We start from the raw sequence: 20556 nt of genomic DNA on the forward strand, positions 1-20556 counted from the left end.
CCAATTTTTTCCCTCCTGCTTCCTATCACCTTCTATGCAGACAGTGACTTGTCCATCCTCGCAGTGACCCATACTTGCAAAGGGATTAGAGCTGATGCAGGTGTTCCACTGTGTCCCCATCATAAAGCATAGTTATCCTCTGGGTAGAAATAATCCCTTACAGTTGCTCTCTGTCTCTTGTGCATTTATTAGTCTAATACCACGACAAGAGTTCATGAGGGTGATAAACTAGTGTGCTTGGGGAGCTGTGGTTATTTCTAAATGTTGAATTTGATTTGCCATTGACTGCCAATTCCTCCTTGGACTCAGCAATGTCCTTGAAGAGTCTTCCTGTCCTTCTTAACAACTGTCTTCCTCTGTCTTACAGCGACTGATTTGTAACTATGGGTCACTGATTTTGACCGGCTGCCAAGTACGGTATGGCTGAATTCATTTTATCATTTGTTAGGGAGCCACAGTATTCTTGACCATATATTTAGCAGGTTTATTGGACTAAGTTTTAAGAAAACTCACTGGAGCAGATAAATGAGTACCTCATCTGATACTCAGGGGAAATGCTCACACTCTAGGTCAAAAGGTGTACGGAAATGAGGATGCCAGGAGTCTGAAAGATGAGAGCATTTTGTCCTTGAAATAATGAGTGAATGAATGCTTCTGATAAAATCCAGGAACATAGAGAGTTCCTATTATAAGTAGAATTCTTATGAAGAGTAAGACTGATCTTAAAGACACAATTATATCAAGTGTATCTTTGTCCCATCATTTATCTCTTTTTTTCTTTCCTTTTCCTTCTGAAAAATAAAGAATTATCTGTATTCATTTCCCTAAATATGAATATTCATTACCGTGTATATTTGCTTGTGGTTTCTTCAGTAGTGAATGTACTGTGGAATTTATTGTTTTCATTGTGTGTTCATTATTTGATATTAAGGGCAGCATGCTGAATTGCATGTGAAATCTGTCCATCCTCTATCTATGACATTTGTAGCAGGTCCAGAATTTGCATCTTGCCAACTGCTTGCCTAAATGTTTAGATTAATTAAAGGATTATGACATTAGAATATAGTTCAATCTATCTCAATTCCCTAGATTACATTAACTAGTCATTACTAGAAACCTTCTGATTGCATTAGCGTTATTGGGGGTTATGCAGGAAGAGGACTGGATCTTGAGTATAGAGAATAGAGCTGAAGATAGCAAAGATGGAGTAGGAGAAAAGGCACTTTCAGTCCTATTTATGGACCCATGCAGGATGAAGTCCTGACATCAGTGCCTGTCTCCACATTGTTATCCCAGGAGACATCACTATAAATCCCCATTACTTCATAAGCTCTGAATAAAAGAGAACATTTCAAAGTGTAAAGGTCTCCTTTCCTTGGTGTAAGTCTTCCTGGACAAAAATAAAAATAAAATTCATCTAGGTATTTAGTCATTTATCAAACATTTACAAGTGGCCTGCTACATTCCAAAAACCGTTCTAGGCACTTGGGATACATCAGAATACAAGACAGATAGGAATACCTGCGTTATAGACCTGTCACATTTAAAAATAACAAGGTGGCTACTGATGTCGCATTTCTGGTTCAACAAAACCGTGTTATTTCATGTGTTTATGCAGTGAACAGTAAATGTGGTTGTGTGTGTATTACTGCCTCAGTCATGTCTGACTCTTTATGACCCCATGGACTGTAGCTTGCCAGACTCCTCTGTCCATGGGATTTCCCAGGCAAGAATACTGGAGTGGGTAGCCATTCCATTCTCCAGGGCAATGTGGTTAAGGAAGCACAAATTTCTCAAAATCAGTGCTAAATATATCTCTTCAATTACTCATGATAATGCTTAAAACCACATTCCTATTGGGCAGTCTTATAGTGAGTTATCAATCTGTTTTAATCTTTGAGGGCCCCCAGGTATGATGTAAATAGCCCTGGGAGGACTAATCTCCAGGATCCCAACCCAAGCATCCTCATGAGTGCTGGGGAAGAAAGCAAGCACAGAACAAGATGATAGCCTGGCAGGAGAGAGGAGGAAGGACATCCAGGAAAAGAAAACAGGCAGTCACTCAGAGCAGGGAAGGTTCCAGCTGCCAGCTTGCATCCTACTTAAATGTTGCCGAGAGCCAGCCTGGATTTACAATATTCATTTCCAATTAGTATCTCAATATCATTAGCAAGGCCAGATTTCTGTTAAAAAGTTATGTCCTAGAGACTGTTTTAGGAAGTCTTCCCTTTTTCATCCTCCCAGTGTTTCTTTATATCGATATGTTCTTATATATGTTGTGCTTACATGGAGAAGTCAGGAATGATCTGGAAGAGTGTATGAGCCCTTGAGAACAGGTGACCACAGTCCTGTTTATAAACTTTGAATTTAGATATATACAAACAAGTTAAGGAGGCATGTGAACATTGCATGCAAATCTCACACAGACATCTGTGTGCTAACGTCTTCATGCTTGACTTGGTCACGGAATACATCCTACCAGTAACTAGGATTCTCACTTGAAAAAAACTCAACCCTGCAGCTTTACTAGTTTAAAATTGCATTACTGAGAAATTTACCTAAAAGAATCTTTTTAAAAATAAATTCTGATGTGATCAACAGAAATGCGCTTTTCTTTGTCCCCCTACCCTCCAATTTCTGGAACTGGAGTGTTTTTACAGGTTGAAATGTTATAAATAGGTTTACAGGTGTAGCCAAATAGGCCCAAAGGCATTTACAAACAAAAACTAGAAACAAAAAGCAAATCACTCTAATCTCTTTTGTCTTTTAAATGGACCCCTGACATTGAAGATTGCCAAGTCTCACATGGAGATGGAGTGAGTGGATGTCATTAATGATTTATCTTTGGAGATTGAATTTAGAATATGATTAAGCCTCAGGATTCCTCTATCTCCCCCATGTCATCTAAGCCTATATGTTGCCTTCAGCAATGGACACACCATTAATCTGTTACTGATTTGTGACTATTTGGACTTGAATCTAACTCATTTCTTTTGTTCACTTCCACCCTATTATTTTTGGAAATAGAAAAGGAAACATGTAAGTTTCATTTGAAAAATTTAGTCATTGCCTATAAGGATGGCTTCGCTGGTGGCTCAAAGACAAAGAATCTGCCTGCTAATGCACGAGACGTGGATTCAGTCCCTGGGTCAGGAAGATCTGCTGGAGAAGGGAATGGCAACCCACTCCTGTATTCTTGCCTGGGAAATCCCACGGACAGAGGAGCCTGGTGGGCTACAGTCCATGGGATCATAAAAGAGTCAGATATGGCTTAGCGACCAAACAACAGCAATGTAGTAATTTCCTGTTTCCTTTGATGGATGCCTCATTGATATAAGTGTTTTCTCTGAATTCTTTTCTATCCCAGTTACCTCCGCCCCCATACACAACATGTCTGTATGTTTCATAAGGGGCAACAAATTATTTCAAGACACTATGGATTTGTGAATGATGGTTTATTTTTGCTTCTTGGATTTTTACTGTAAATGAGTTATTATACAATATGGGTATAAAGGGCAGTCACCTCCCAGTGGCAAAGTATCTGAGAAAATAAATTCTTGGAGACAAATTTGCTTGGTGACCACTATATCAAAGCGCATTGGGTAGGGACAAGGGATTTGTAACTCAGCAAAGAAAAAGGCCAATTATTTATTTTTGTTGAGAATATTAATCAAAATATCCTCCAGATTTAGAATCTCTTATAAAAAGTATTGGTTCAGATGCCTTGGGTTGCAAGTATCAGACACCCTAATTCAAAATACTAAACCTTAAACAGTAAGAACTTAATACTTAACAGTAAACAGTAAAAAGTTAAATACTTAGCTTAAATAGTAAGATCTTAACACTTAAGATCACTGGAAGGCTTTAAGTAAGGAGGCCCGAGGTGAAGTACAGCCAGCAGCTTCTCAGAACCAGAAAGGAGTCAGGTTCTTTTCATCTCATCATCTCTAGCTTGAACCCCTTCGAGTTGCCAGTACTATATGTGAATTATCATTGCCAAGCACATAGCGTAGAACAAATTGAGGTCAGAGGGGAACCAGATGGATCTGATTCCAGCACCTTCCAGCTGTCTCAACCTTAAGCAAGTTCCTTAATCACTAGTAGCCTTAGTTTTTATCATCTGTGTATTGGTGACACCTTCATTAAGGGGTTGTTAAAATAATTGGAAAGAGTAGGTACACAAGGCCTGAGTTATAATAAATATTCATGAAATAGCAGCCGTTATTTTTGTTATTAGTTCAAGGTTGTTGGTTAGAGAAACTATACAGGGGTGTTATTTTGGTCCCACTGGGCAACATGTTAAGAAATCACTCCTCAGGATGGGTCATGTTTATAACTTGCTAATCTTACCTATGTTAAATTTATTTTTCTATCTGAGTTTGAACCTCTATCAGCTAGAATTCAGTCAAGAAAGCAAAGCCTCTATAAAGACCTGGCAGGGAGGTATTAGAGAACCAGAGAAATGGTCATTAACTACTCTACCCAAAGCACAGTTTGTTGCTTGCTGGAAAAGCCAAGGTGCCAAGTAGACCTGGCCCCCAAGGTGGGACCAGCGTGAATAGGAAGATGAGCTCAACAGAAACTGCAGCTCCTGGGGAAGCAGTTCCTGTTAAGCAACTCAGCCTTGGACCAGGTCTGGGGACATAACCTGCTGAGAGGAAGGGCTTTTGCTTTGTGTCCACCTTCTAAATCTCACACCAGCTCCCTCTTTAGCCAACTGCCCCCTAAAACAACACAGAGAGGGGGATTCTGGTACAAACTTACAATCAATTAACCAGCTCTAATTGCAGGAGTCAGGGTGGGAAAGAGGTTCTCCTCCCTTCATTTTTTTTTTTTTTTTAACTCATTTACTCCTTCTCTTGTCCCCAGCACTGCTTGAAAAATAGTGTCTAGATTACTGCTGAAGGAGTCTACTTTTTGAGACTGTAATTCATTTTTGCCTTAGTTTAAAAAAATTTAAATATAAAGTAGGTATATATATACATATATATATATAGAAAAAATATATATATTTTCAAAATATAATCAAGTGCAAACTAGACTATCTGTAGGGCTTCCCAGGTGGTTCAGTGGTAAAGAATCCACCTGTCAATGCAGGATATGTGGGTTCGATCCCTGGGTCAGGAAGATCTCCTGGAGTAGGAAACACCAGCCCACTCCATTATTCTTGCCTGGGAAATCCCATGGACAGAGAAGCCTGGCGGGCAACAGTCCAGAGGGTCGCAAAGAGTCACATATGACTAAACATGCAGACTATCTCTATACTACCCTGACATTTTAGCAGGTAAGTACCGTTCAAGATCTAAATCTTGAAGCTTTCCTCTTTAAGGTATATGGCCCACCCACAGGGGAAACCGACCAGAGGCCAGAGGCTTCATTCTTCCTCAACCTGCAGAAGGAATTGCAGATGCTTTTCCTGTTGGGAAGACTATCTCTCTCTACCGGACAAATTCTTGCTTTACTGCCACGTGCCACATGTAGCTGCCACCTGCCACATGTAGCTGCCACCACCTCAGGCTTTCTGTGGCTCATTCCTGTTCACATTCTTGGGTACAGAATATGTCCTGGTCAACCCTGCTTTCTTCTTCCTACCAGGAAAAAAAAGAAGAAAACATTTTCTGATTCTTTATGAGCCTCAATCAAGAAAGGTCAGTTTTTCCGTCATATCCTGAGAGCTAAAATGGAGTGCTAGAGATATATTCGGACATAACAGGGAAGGGATCTGGGATTTGAAAACACACACAACTTCTGTTTCAGGTCATTTAGAAAGATTTTTGGATTATAGGAGCTGATGGTGGACAGATGTGTCTTTATAGTTCTGAGCTTAAAAAAAAAACAATTTTGCAACATCTGATGAGAGTTTAGGAAATCTAGATCTATCATGATACAAATGAATTTGAGCAAGTATGTTTTTGTCTCTTTTTTTCTCATGGGCAAGAGACTGGATGAATGGGAAAGTACTCACTAAGTGCTTTGGAATAAAGCTGCTGTACACACACACACACACACACACACACACTTCATCAGGCATTCTAAAGTAATACTGCAACTGCCCATTCAGGACCACACTTGCTTAACTAAGACAATGAGTGATTTTTTTTTTTTTTCTGGTGCATTTTCAGGAGCATACACATAGGTTTAACTGTAAGATTATTTTTTTATTTTTTTGACTGGGTTTTATCTCCATGGTTACTCAAACAAAGCTACAGAAAAGGCTGCTATCTGGTCCATTACCCAAATCCAGAAAGGCATATTGGGAGGTACTGAACATAAGCAATTATTTCAGCACCAAATTTATAAAACTTTAGTCACACAGAACCTGGATGGAAAGCCATCAGTTTCTCATCCTGAATTTGCCACTGTTTTAGCCACAAGAGCTGGAACTTTACCTCTCAGCTTTAGTCCTCCCATCCTCATATCCTCTATTCTACCTACTTTACAAATCTTTCATGTGAAGACCTCATAAGGTGATGAATATGACAATGCTCCAAAAGCTGAGAAAACCTATCCAAATATAAGATACTATATGCTACTATTTTTATTGCCTGTCTCTTACTGAGCAGTTTAGAGAACCAGCAATGTTCCAAAAGATTAAGATCTCAGCTTTGCATCTCAATGAAAAACAGTACTTCCAGGACTGCAAGGCCCTCTAACATCTCTCCTGGGGGTGGGGTGGGATGGGGGAATGCCTTCTGCTTAATCATCAGCATCACCACTTCCTCCACTGAGAGTGATATCTGATGATGAATTACTCTAGAAGTGATGTAGCCTCAACCCTTGCTAGGCGGGAGAAATCTAAGCTAGTCATAGTATTTGTCCTCAGATGCGACAAAAACAAAAATCAAGGTCCACAGAAACATTAATTTTGCCAGTATGTAATTCGATGCTTTATGTTTACTTGTTCCCCATGCAAAGTTGCTCACCGTGTTTTATAACCCTCATCTGTCCCACTCGGGCTTCCCTGATAGCTCAGTTGGTAAAGAATTCGCCTGCAATACAGGAGACCCCAGTTCAATTCCTAGGTCGGGAAGATCCCCTGGAGAAGGGATAAGCTACCTACTCTAGTGTTCTTGGGCTTCCCTTGTGGCTCAGCTGGTAAAGAATCTGCCTGCAATGCAGGAGACCTGGGTTCAATCCCTGGGTTGGGAAGATACCCTGGAGAAGGAAAGGCTACCCACTCCAGTATTCTGGCCTGGAGGATTCCATGGACAGTCCATGGGGGTCTCAAAGAGTCGGACACGACTGAGAGACTTTCACTTCACTTCTGTCCCACTCTGTCTTCTTTCCTTCTAGGTAGTAATGATTAAGGTAGTAATGAACAACCATCACTTCCTCATCTGTACACTCATTCCACACATTAGGGACCAATTCTGGGGTGAGGACTGATTCAGTCTTGGTACACGTGATGAACACAATTTCTGTCTTCACAAATATCATAGTCTAGAGTCAGGTAGAGGCAAGTGTAAGTGTATTATAGAAAGAGGATATGTGCATATTTGAACCCAGGACAGAGGATATTCGAGGAAAAATTAACATAAATCTTTTTTCCCCCACTACTAGGCTGACAGCACTTTATGCAGTTTTAGGAGATTCCCTTGGACTTCTAAACTGAGTCCTAAAAGCATGAGTAGGACTTGGTCCTACTAATTTCTCATTTAATTTCCCTTATATTATTTTATCCATGATCTCATATTCTCATGTTGACTATATCCACCATGTATATTTGGCCATAAACAACTGGCAGTCTAAGCTACCACTGTAATTGCAACTTTCAGAAATAGTTTTCTGGTATCCACCAGATAGATGTAAGCCTGAGCTGAAATCACTTAGTTGCCTCTGGATTTTTAGAGGAAAAAATTGATAATACTGATGACAGAACTACTTAATAAAGCTCTACAATAAATTATTATAGTATCACTTTGTAGCTTCTTCTCTTCTCAACAAAATATTTCTGAAAAATCCTTCTTCAGAGTCTTCAGGCCAGCACATTCCAACTCTCAAGAGGTCCTTTGAATGTTCTAAGGTTAGTTTGAGCTTCATTAAGGATATTCTAACTGTCTTAAGATATGTAATAAAAATTATACACATACTTTGATGCATTGATACCTACTGATTTGTGCAGATAAACTTATTTCTGTGCAAACCTCAGAGTAATATCTACTCTGCTACCCTGCAAAACTGTTTCAAAGCTGTTGCCATTGCAACTTCCTTGTACATATGAATTAGGACTTGCTCAGTCTGTAGGAAGAAAACAAAATGTATCAATACATTGAAGACTAACACTTACTTGGTTGTCATCTATAACACTCATTTTCAGAATTTTTATTTATCACAATGACCTCTTTATTTTAAATGACTTCATGATGAATAATTACTAGTAATTTGAACCTAGAAATAGAAAAATGTGTTTTCATACATTGGTATTCTGTCAAAGAATTTCGCTTTGCTAAGTATGCTTGAAAACTGTTGATCTAAGCTCTTGTCCTGCTTCATTTCTCATGCACAGTAATCATCTTTGCAGGGTTTGAAGTTTCAACTTATAAAAACAATTCAAATAAGAATAAGCTGCTGTTGTTGAATCGCATGACTTGATTTTACCTCCCAATGCTTCTCACAGGAGTCAGAATGTTGTAGCTTTTAAGGTTGACATTGATGTCTGATATTTGGCCCTTTGCTTTTATTTTTAAAGTATTTTTATATATTTTTATAAGTTTAAGAGTGCGAAGAGTCGGACACAACGGCAGCTGAACAACAATAAAGAGTGTTGCATCACATAATTAGGCAAGGCAATTTGTTGCTCCACATACAGAGTTTGGAATTTCCTTTCTTCTTTATACCTTGTCACCTCCATGCTTCTTTTTATTTGATTTATTCATTTGTCATTTCATTTTAGGCTATGCTGGGTCTTGGGTGCTGTGTGGGCTTCTCTCTGATTCGGGGAGTGGGAGCGACCCCCCAGTTGCGGTGCATGGGCTTCCCATCGCAGTGGCTTCTCTTGCCCAGCGCGGGCTCAGGGCGCACGGGCTTCCGCAGGAGCAGCCTGCAGGCTCAGGAGTAGTGGCTCGCAGGGCCGAGCACAGGCTCAGGAGCTGTGGCCGATGGACCTAGCTGCCTCTCAGCATGTGGGAGCTTCCCGGATCAGCAATCAAACCCGGGTCCCCTGTATCGGCAGGTGGATTCTTTACCACTGAGCCACCAAGGAAGCCCCAGGCCTTGTTATTACGTTTTAGAACTGCCTGGTATCCAGGTCTGTCGCTACAACCTGAATTGACTCTTTCAGGTCTTAGTTCAACTCACTCTCATGAAAACCAAACTTACTCTGTCTAACTCTTTCAGAGTTGACACTAACTCTGCTCTTTGATAATGAAAAAATACAGTTCCCTTTTCATTAAAAAAAAAAATGCATTTTAACCTAAAGGTTAAAGCCCATGTGTTAATCTTGACTTTCATTGTCTATGACTTCAAAGTCAATGACTGCCAACAACTCATCAAGGGGTAGGACATTCTGACAGTGTAGGCAGCCATGTGAATAGTTCTTGGTTACTTACTGCCAAATTATCACAATATATTATAAAAATACTACTTATTTCTTAATTCCCGTACATGTACAAGGCTAAAAATTTATGCTATGTCTCATTACTATTAACTAGGATCACTCCAACTTTGTCTGATAAGTAAAGACAGATTGTTAGTAGTAATGAATGTCAATATTTATTGACAGAGATAACTATCATCACAGAGGAATCAAGGGTCAAACTTTATATAAAAATATGTTCTCCTGACAACCGTCAGTCATGAAGCTGCTGTGAGAATATTCTGTGAATTGTTCAATTATCAGACAATTTTAATTGTATGTATCCACACATTTTTCATTCTGTTCCTAAATGTTTTAATTTATGAAGTTATTATTAAAACTGCTTTTTAAGCATGGCTTGGAACTGATGGTATGTAAAATGTACTTTTTCTATCAGTAAACCATAGAACAGTTTTTTTTCCCCTCTGTTATCATACTATCTTATCAGAAGAAAATATTTTTTCGCTCAGTTCAGTTGTAGGCAATAAACATGCAGATACCTATATCTACAATCTGATTGTTAACTCTGCTCTAGATCATATTGTCACAGACTTCGTAGGAGCGCTTCCTATTTCGTTATGAAAATTTCCCAGACATCTGAGACAGGGATCTTTTCTACTTGGTCAAAGTGGGAATTAAAGACTCAAACTCCTTTTCTTCTGAAATTAAGAGCTTTCTAGGGGGCATAACATTAAAGAATCTGCCAGCAATGCAGGAGACGAAGGAGAAGCGGGTTTGATCCCTAGGTCGGGAAAGTCCCCTGGAGAAGGAAATTGCAACCCACTCCAGTATTCTTGCCTGGAGAATCCCATGGAAGAGGAGCCTGGCAGGCTACAGTCTGTGGGGTTACAAACAGTCATGTGTGACTGAGCATGCACACTCAAGAGAGAAGTTCTGCAGTAAGCAAGATCTCAGCAAAACACAACATCTAAACAAGAACACTTAATTATGTCTGAGGGCTGTTTTTTGAAGTTAATTGATAAAAGAGATGAATTTCCATTGACTCCTAATAACATTCCAGCAACTAACTTTGCAAAGAACACATGCACCGTAGGAAACTTTGGCACAGTGTTCATATAGCACACTCAGACAGTGGTCTCTCAAGAAGTCACTCAAAGCCCAAAGACTGGAGCAGAAATAGCTAAAAATTTTTCTACTGTGGAATAGTTAAATTATCCATTTACAATGGAGTAAAAAAGTGGTGTAAATAAAATTGTATTTAAATACAAACTGAACATTCTTGGCATTTCAATAGTCATAAACACAATACTTTTGGTTTTCTATTTTAGGGTAGCCATGTTGAAATAGCCTACATTATAACAAATTTAATGCAAACTCATTCTGATGTTACTCCAATGGTTTGAAAATTTCTAATTGCCTTCTTCTAAGAATATTATACTCCCAAAGAACAGCAAAAACAGGAGAGATGCTAGATTATTGTCTCCTGTGGCAGCTCAGCTGGTAAAGAATCTGCCTGCAATTCAGGAGACCCTGGTTTGATTCCTGAGTCAGGAAGATTCCCTGAAGGGATAAGCTACACACTCCAGTCTTCTTGAGCTTTCCTGGTGGCTCAGAAGGTAAAGAATCTGCCTGCAATGCAGGAGACCTAGGTTGGGAAGATCCCTTGGAGGAAGGTATGACAACCCACTCTGGTATTCTTGCCTGGAGAACCCCCGTGGACGGAGAAGCCTGGTAGGCTACAGTCCATGGGGTCACAAAGAGTCAGACACGACTGAGCAGCTAAGCACAGCACATTGACTTGTATTGTTCTGTTTTGTTTTGTTTTTTTCCTAGTAGTATATGAAGATACTTAAATAATTTTAAAAATTCAGGATTTACTTTAATTCACTTGGTACCAAAAACATTTCCCAGTTGGTTGGAATGTGAAAGAAGACAATAATACCAATAGGCATTTGTAATACTGTCAAATACTGATTACTCATGACCTGCATCCTCTGCTCAAAGCTTCATTCCATCACTTCACGTGTGATGGCTTCATGTCAATGAACTTTAGTTTACTTTCAATAAAGTAAGCTAGCAATCAATATTGACACAAAACAGTCTCACCATGTAATGGCTACCGGTTACGAAAATCAGTCAAAGAAACAGGGCCTCAGAACGTACTCCCGGAGCGACAAGGTGTTCTGACAGAGGATCTTTCAGGGTTTAACCATCCGTCTCCACCTCATTCAGGAAGTCAGTCTCGCTGCTGAAGGTGTTACTGAAATATCAAGTGAAAAACTGCAAAGGAAAGGTGACTCCTCCCAATAGTAAGTTCAGAAACACAAGATCAGACATCTGTGGTGAAGTGGCTGAAATGTGTTCTGAACTGCTCTGTCTTAGGTAAGCGTTCCCCTCTGAAACCATTTTATAAAAAAGAATAAAATCGCTCAGAGATTCTTCTAGAATATCTGAACCTAACTTTTTTGAAATAAGTCTCATGGAAGGAAATGGAAAAACTGCATTCCAATATCAATATATAAGCCCTAAGAGGACAATTCAAATACAAGAAATATGGTGTGAGAGAGTTAAATACCCTTTTTTTATATTATTAAAAACTGCTTGAATTCAGAAATGGATACTAAAAGAAACAAGGTAGACTTAAAAATAAAAAGAGACATTAAATTTTATATTAAAAAGATATAGCAAGAAACCCAAATCAGGATTGTTTTGCTAGGTTCAACATTTTGTCATTTGCACTATCCTTTGTAACATTAAAAAAAGTTTAAAATAAGTTATTTTCCAGTCTTGTAAATAATTTGTCTGTAGTATGTCTAATATTTACTATAGACTAGTCAGGAAGAAAAATGAAACTCACCAAAATCTCAAGTCAGGATAAAAATGAGCTGCTTAAAGACATTACCCCTGGGGAAGTATAAGAGGCAACTTATTTATAAGTGATGGGAAGGCATGAGGTTGGGATGAATTTTTTTCACTGAGCAAAATAACTTTTTTACATACATTCTTGAAAATCCCCATGCTGCTCTGGGAGAAATATTCCCCTACTACTGGAATAAGACCATACGGCAATGGCACACTCTGTTACTAAGCTAAATTTCACACATTCTTCCTCACATTGCCCCCACTCCATCACTGTCAGAAAAACTTCTCAGTTAAAAGTCTCATCGATGGACCTACATATTATCATATTAAGTGTGGTAATCCAGACAAATATTATGCAATATTGTTTATATGTAGACTCTAAAAGAAAAGAAAAAAAATGACACAAACTTATTTCCAAAACAGAAAGAGACTCACAGACATAGAAAGCAAATTTATGGTCACCAAAGGGGAAAGAGTGAGTTAATCAGGAGGCTAGGATTGACATATATACACTACTTATAAAAATTAGATAACCAACAATGACCTAGTGTATAGCACAGGGAACTATACTCAATATTATGTAATAATATATAGGACAAAAGAATCTGAAAAGAATATATAAATTATATATATAATATATAACTAAATCATTCTGCTGTACATCTGAAACTTACACAATATTATAAATCAATTATACTTTAATAAAATCTTTTTTCAAAAATTCATCTCAACTCTATCATTTGTAAGGTCTATCAAACAAGGAGATAACCATGCTCAATATAAACATGCTCAACATCCTAAGAGGCTAGAAGAAATACAGGGTGACACTTTCTAATGTTCTCAGTAACATCACAGGTTAGGCAAAAATCAGGATATATCAAACTCAAGTGGTCCTTGTGAAAAACACAACTTTAGCACCAGCACCCCTCACTTTATCTATTAATTCTCCTAATATCTTTTCCTCTTTAAGAACAACTGTTGGAGCTGGTTTTCTCTCCACTTTGGATTTGAGCTGAACCAGGAAGCAGATAGGTGCAGGAGGAGTCTGTCTCCACTGTTTACTCCCTCTTTTTAATGAAGCCTTCAAAAACATCCTTCCTCTTCAGCGCTCTGGTTAAATACGTACTCGGGGCCAAAGCACCTGCTGACTGATTTCTCTATTTCACATGATAAGATTTGAAACAATTCTGCAGGCTTCCTGCTTGCCCTTCAAGTCCTGCTCCAGGTTATTTGCTCTGACTCTGTTTTCTCAGAATACTTAATAGGACACGCACAGATGCTATCAATGGCCTTATTTAATCCTTTGCTGGTTCTGTGCAATTCCAAAAAAAAAAAAAGCATTGTACACAACTTGAAACCAAATTAAATTTGCCCTTCAGTTTGTAAAGGCCCTGAAGATTCTAAGATGGAAAGCTGAAGCAAAATTAGTGCCTCTACTTTTATGTCATCTATTATAAACTATGGGAAGAAAGTAAGTTAAGACTTTCCCTATCGTGGTCTTCACAGAACTGTGGGAGAAAATTCTATTTCTGATTCAGGATCCATTTTCTCCTTTCCTTTTTCACCCCCTCTTACCTCTCCAAGCACTTCTGGAGAAGATAAATGAATAGGAAATTCTGATAGTCTGATCATTTGTGTGTAGACCCAAGGTCATTTTTTGATTATGAGCTGCTGTTGCTCATTCCTCAGAGATGTGACCAATGAGTTATAGAAAGGCTTTTTCTTCTTGCCAGGAAGATAGCTTTCTTGTACCATCTTCCCTGACAAAAATAGACACTTCTGGCAAAAAGTACCCATGGATACCTATATATCCTTGCCCTAGATATATGAACTATTATTTTACCAATATGTACTCTCTGTCCCCGCCCCCTGCCCTGTACCTCTCTTGTATAGAAAATAAGTATTTTTTCTGAATTATTCAAACAAGTTCCAATCATCATGAACTTCATCCAAGAGCACTTTGGCACATATTACCTAAGAACAAGGACATTTTTCTATAAAATCACATTCTCTCCTAAGCCCCAAATTATAAATAGACACAAGAATATTATTTAATATACATATTTCATATTGAAATTTCCCCCAATTTTTTTTTTTTGATTCAGGATCTAACCAAGGATTATAAGAATTGCATTTGGTTGCCATGTCTTCTTCATTATCTATCTTTCATGCCATTGAAAATTTCAACAAGTTGGCAGGTAAAACAACTTACAATCTGTCCAATCACTTCCTTATGATTAGCTATTTCTCCATGGATACTACATACACAACGTTGTGAATTTCCCATTATGTCATTTTAGGAAGCACACGTTGCCAGTTGACTCATGATTGATGATACTAACTTTGGTTACTTGGTTGAGGCCAAGTCTACCAGATCTTTCCAGTGTGAAAGAACCTTTCTTTATCTCTTTGTAATACCTAGGTAATCTGTGGGATGATACTATGAGACCATATAAACGTTGCTTCCTAGTTACAATGTGCTTTATACTGTGCAGTGTATTACACCATTCATTGATGATCTTTGCCTCCGTTAATTACTAAATTAAGATGGTTATTTTCCAATTTGGCTATTCTTCCTCCATTTGTAAGCTGGTATTCTTATGTAACAATACTTCTCCTTTTTTTTTGAGTAATACTATGGGTGTAGGACTCGTTCTTTATTCAATTATTATAACACTGAATATATATGAAATATATATGACAACATAAGAAGATGATTTATATATATTAAAATTATCAATTATGAAACCCACACCTGGATTCTTTGTTATTCTTTTAAAATCTGTGGTCACGACCAGTATAGAACTCCTGCAACATTTATTCCATATTTATAGAGTTGCAAGGTTTTCAAACGAGAGAAAAAGAGAAATGAAGTCTTTGTTTCTTGGAACTTGATACACTAATCAGGTGGCCAGTTGGTTATGGGAATTTTCACTTATGGAGAAAACAGAACTAAGCATTGAATTTGGCAATTTGGACCATGACAGTTCTCTGCATTTACAGGAAAACAAAAGTCTTCCATTTTGAGAAGTTGAGTTCTCTGGGAAGATAAAAATAAGAAACTGATTAACTGAAATGAAGACAGAAAAATGTCCAAAGAACCTGCCAACACACTAATAAAAGAAACCCAGAAGCAATCAAAATACATAATTTGACTTGTATAGGCTTATAAGAATGCTGATGGTGAGCAGGGCATTTTTAATAAGAAAACCAGATGTGAATACATGTGATCCAAATTCTCCCTTTCTTTTCTGGCCTTATGCAGTTGCATAGTTCAAAACTTAACCACTATATCAAGATGGCAGTCTTCCTCCATACAGTTTTAGGTAAATCTTGGAAGAGACAAAATGCAAAAGGGGTAGCTTTTCTTAATTATAGAATTAAGACATTTTCCACAGGTTTTCCAAGTTGTTGAGTGGGTAAAGAATCCACTTGCAATGTAGGGGACATGTGTTAGATCCCTGGGTCAGGAAGATTCCTTGGAGGAGGGCATGGTAACCCTCTCCAGTATTCTTACCTGGAGAATCCTGTGCATAAAGGAGCCTGGCAGGCTATAGTCCAAAGGGTCGCAAAGAGTCAGACACGACTGAAGCAAACAAGCACGCAGGCAGAGAGACATTTTTCACAGGAAAGTTCAACCACGTTTAGAGTCCAGACAATTTTCCAAAAAATTTCTCTTTTGAAAAGATTACATAAATTCAAAAGGAATATCTTTAATTATTATCTTTTGTGTCAACTTTCATTTACCCAAAATTGCTCTATCATCTCTCCATGAAACAGTAATATGAATCATAAGTGTATAAACTTCTTTTTGTAAAGTTATGATGAGAAAGGAAGGAAGGAAGGAAGGCAAGAAGAAAAGATAGGAGAAAGGAAGAGAAAAAGGAAAAAAGAAAAACTTTCTATCTCAAGGTACCTACAAAATCAAGTTAAAATGATGAAGTCCAAGGGCTTACTGTGTGGATGAAAGTCACTGAAATAGAATACAATGCAATTATGTTTAAGAGGTACAAATCTAGTTCCTCAAGGTATGTGATTGCTTCCATACTGGGGAAATGGTATAAACAGTTTTTGAAACTTACAGAGGGAAGGAGACAAAGTGAGCGAGAAAGCTTAAACATGTAAAGGATAGGCAGAGATGGAAGAGTTTTAAAGTAGTGAATGAATATAGAGCCTGTAGAACAAACTGTGATTAAGAGGTTATGAAAGAAAAAATAGGCAAAGTGATTTTAAATCACTGAGAATTACAAAGAGAAACAATAACAAGAGATCCACACCATTAGCCTAAAACTTCACATAGTTATCTCATTTAATCCTCCCAACAGTTCTGGATAATAGGTGTTATGATTCCCATTTTACAAATTGGGAAATGAAGATCCATGGAGCTTCTCTAATTGTTCCAATATTCTAGCTGAGAAAGGTGGGGCTCATGGAAAATACTTCCCTCACTGAGAATCATTCCCCTGGTGAATGATGGAGCTGGGGGTCTGATCCTAGCTCATCCCCTAGTCCAAGTTTAGCTGTACCAACCAAGGAGGCATTGCAGGTGTGTGGTTGATTGCGGGGGTTCAACCTAGAGATATGGCTAAGGGGGAAAATGGAATTTCACAGCATCTGTAGCAACAGTGCACTGAGAGGTAAGCTGGTTGTAAGGCTACTAGCATGCTGACCTGGCTTCCTGAGAGCAAGCAGACAACTGTATCCAGAAATGAGTCCACAAAACACAATCTTTAAAAATAGCTCAAAATAGAATTATCACCTTAAAACTAGGTAAAATGATGCCATGTGATACAGTAAAATTTCATTAATACAAGTTGTATGTGATCAGGTCCCTTCTGGAAAGATGCTTGACATTGCCCATTCTGATGACTAGTTCCTTTCCGGGGATATAACTGCAATGTCCTTGTTTAAACAAATAGCAATGAATGCCATGCATTCAGGGAAATGTTTGTTGTGAATTAGGGTTTAGAATTGTTCTTTCCATTGGTCCCATTCCAGGAAGCAACTGACTCGTTTCATAATGGAACCATCCTAAAAGGATAAATCAGGGTGACCCACTTGGAGGCTTTCTAAAACAATGGCTACATCTGCATTTCTAAAAAGAAAAACAACTCGGAACATCTCAAATCAGAACCATGCCCAGAAACAAAAATATCCGCCTCAGAAAAGAGGATGAGCCCTGGAAGACATTTTAGCATCCTGTCATGTCAAGCTGATGATAATAGGTTTTAACTGGCACTCCCACCAAATCCATATCATTCATTACCTTGTCAGAATAAATCTACCTGCTGTGTCACAGGTTCGATTAAGAAGCCTTACCCATTTGTAATTGCATCTTAATCTGAATTTGTGCACACTCCTTCATACAAAATGGATGTTTTTAGATTACATATTACGGGAACTGGTGTTCTTAAAATGAACAGCAGTTTTAAGAATCTTAGGCTGGCATCAGGATTGGTCTTTTCTCCCCTCCACTTCAGTTCAGTTCAGTCACTCAGTCCTGTCTGACTTTTTGCAACCCCATAGACTATAGCACAGCAGGCTTCCCTGTCCATCACCAACTCTTGGAGCTTAATCAAACCCATGTCTACTGAGTCAGTGATGCCATCCAACCATCTCATCCTCTGTCTTCCCCTTCTCCTCCCACCTTCAATCTTTCCCAGGATCAGGGTCTTCAAATGAGTCAGTTTTTCACATTAGGTGGCCAAAGTATTGGAGTTTCAGCTTCAACATCAGTCCTTCCAATGAATAATCCAGACTGATTTCCTTTAGGATGGACTGGTTTGATCTTGCAGGCCAAGGGACTCTCAAGAGTCTTCTCCAACAAAACAGTTCTAAAGTATCAATTCTTCAGTGCTCAGCTTTCTTTATAGTCCAACTCTCACATCCATACATGACTACTGGAAAAACCATAGCCTTGACTAGACAGACCTTGTTGGCAAAGTAATGTCTCTGCTTTTTAATATGCTGTCTAGGTTGGTCATAGCTGTTTTTCCAAGGAGCATCTTTTAATTTAATGGCTGTAGTCACCAACTGCAGTGATTTTGGAGCCCCTCAAAATAAAGGCTCTCACTGTTTCTATTGTTTCCCCATCTATTCGTCATGAAGTGATGGGACCAGATGCCATGATCTTAGTTTTCTGAATGTTGAGTTTCAAGCCAACTTTTTCACTCTCCTCTTTTACTTTCATCAAGAGGCTCTTTAGTTCTTCACCTTCTGCCATAAGGGTGGTGTCATCTGCATATCTGAGGTTATTCATATTTCTCCCAGCAATCTTGATTCCAGCTTGTGCTTCATCCAGCCTGGCATTTCGCATGATGTACTCTGCATTTAAGTTAAATAAGTAGGGTGACAATATACAGCCTTGATGTACTCCTTTTCCTATTTGGAACCAGACTGTTGTTCCATGTTCAGTTCTAACTGTTGCTTCTTGACCTGCGTACAGATTTCTCAGGAGGCAGGTCAGGTGGTCTGGTATTCCCACCTCTTCAAGAATTTTCCAAAGTTTGTTGTGATCCACACTGTGATCCACAGAGTCAAAGGCTTAAGCGTAGTCAATAAAGCAGAAGTAGATGTTTTTCTGTTTCAGAAGACATGTCATGCTTTTTCATCTTCAAATTAATCCTGGGGGGCGGCATTAGTATCATCACCCACAAGACAGATCAGTTACTTTAAAAGACTAGCAGAGTGATTCCTGGTTTAGTCGTACACTGTTACTGTTACCCAGATTTTAAATTTTTTAATTATTTTTCCCCTTTGGCTTTTTAAGATTTCAGGAAGTATCACAGCAAAGCTTCAGGATGCTTTGCTCCACATGGCAATTGAAAGTGTTTACTGAGTTAGAGTTGTTTGTGCCCATAAAATGCAGTTGAAATCTGAACTCTGCCTCATTTCCAGAGCATGGCTAGCAACTGTCCACTGCAGGAGTCCATGCAGTTGGAAACAAACGCTAAAGCTATTTGGACTTGAAAGCTCCCGGAAAGTATTTTAACAACTCCCGAGGGTGGGCAGTTTGGCAGATAAGGCTGCCGGCTAAGAGGCTCTCTGACGAAACTCTGTCTGCACTAAGAGGTGGGAAGAGAACTCACAGTAAGTGGGGGCACACCCTCTGCCAGGCACTGTCCAGAACAGTTATTAAAGACAGCTGCCACCTCCGGACACATGCCCGTGGGCCACGCACTTTACAGTCATTTAATGCATTTCTACTGATGAGGCAAGTACAATGCTTCCCATTTCTCAGTGAGGTTACTTAGGTTGAGAGGGTTGGGTAAGTTATCTAAGATGATAAACCTAATGAGTTGGAAAAGGGGATCAAATTTGATTTTGTCTGAATGCAAATGTTCTGGGTCATATACTACACTGCCACCTGATTGAGTCTTTTTTTATGACCCTCTGTACTTAAAAGGGAGTTGAAGGGTAATGGTGAAGGTAATACAGAAAAAAACTTTTGAAACAAAACTGCAGCTGAATGTGGAGTTGTCCCAAGAGGCCCCCAAGTCACAAAAGCCAGGTTGGACATTCTGTGTAGATAACAGGGGATCACTGGCATGCTTGAAGCCGGTCTGGTCAGGTATAGACTGGGGACTGAATCTGAGCATGAATAAACTGGAGATTTTGTGACTGGTTGGTCAAGCAGAAGGAAAGCCCCAATTAAACAAGGCTGGTGGAGGCAGCAGGTAGGGCAGAGTTGAGAAATGTTTGCCATGAAATTGGATGGCAGTGCAGCACCTAAAATATGTACCCTGTCTGAACCTGCGGATGCACTGAACAAATGTTCACATATAAAAAAAATAAGAAAAAAAACTGAATTCTTTTAGTTTGAGGTTGCCACAGAATACTGGATCTTCTATTTTGGATGGAAACATCTTATTTTTCAATGGATATCATACGACTGAAAGTTACTTTTCAAATTAGTGGGAACATTTTTAGAATAAAAGCTAACTGTCTCCAGGCAGTCAACAAGAAGAGCATATTAATCTAATAAAGATTGACTGATCTATGGTTCCACCTTGAAATAAATGAGAAAAATTTGGACAACCAAAGCTTTCATTCAAACAAAGTCATGCTGTGTTTAGGATTCATCATTCTTCAGACATCCTGTAAACTTTCTCCTATTTTACCAGCACCATGATTGAGCACCAACAGAGAGAATTTTTCTA

Source organism: Muntiacus reevesi, chromosome 12, assembly GCF_963930625.1.
Source record: "Muntiacus reevesi chromosome 12, mMunRee1.1, whole genome shotgun sequence".
NCBI classification, from domain to species: Eukaryota; Metazoa; Chordata; class Mammalia; order Artiodactyla; family Cervidae; genus Muntiacus; species Muntiacus reevesi.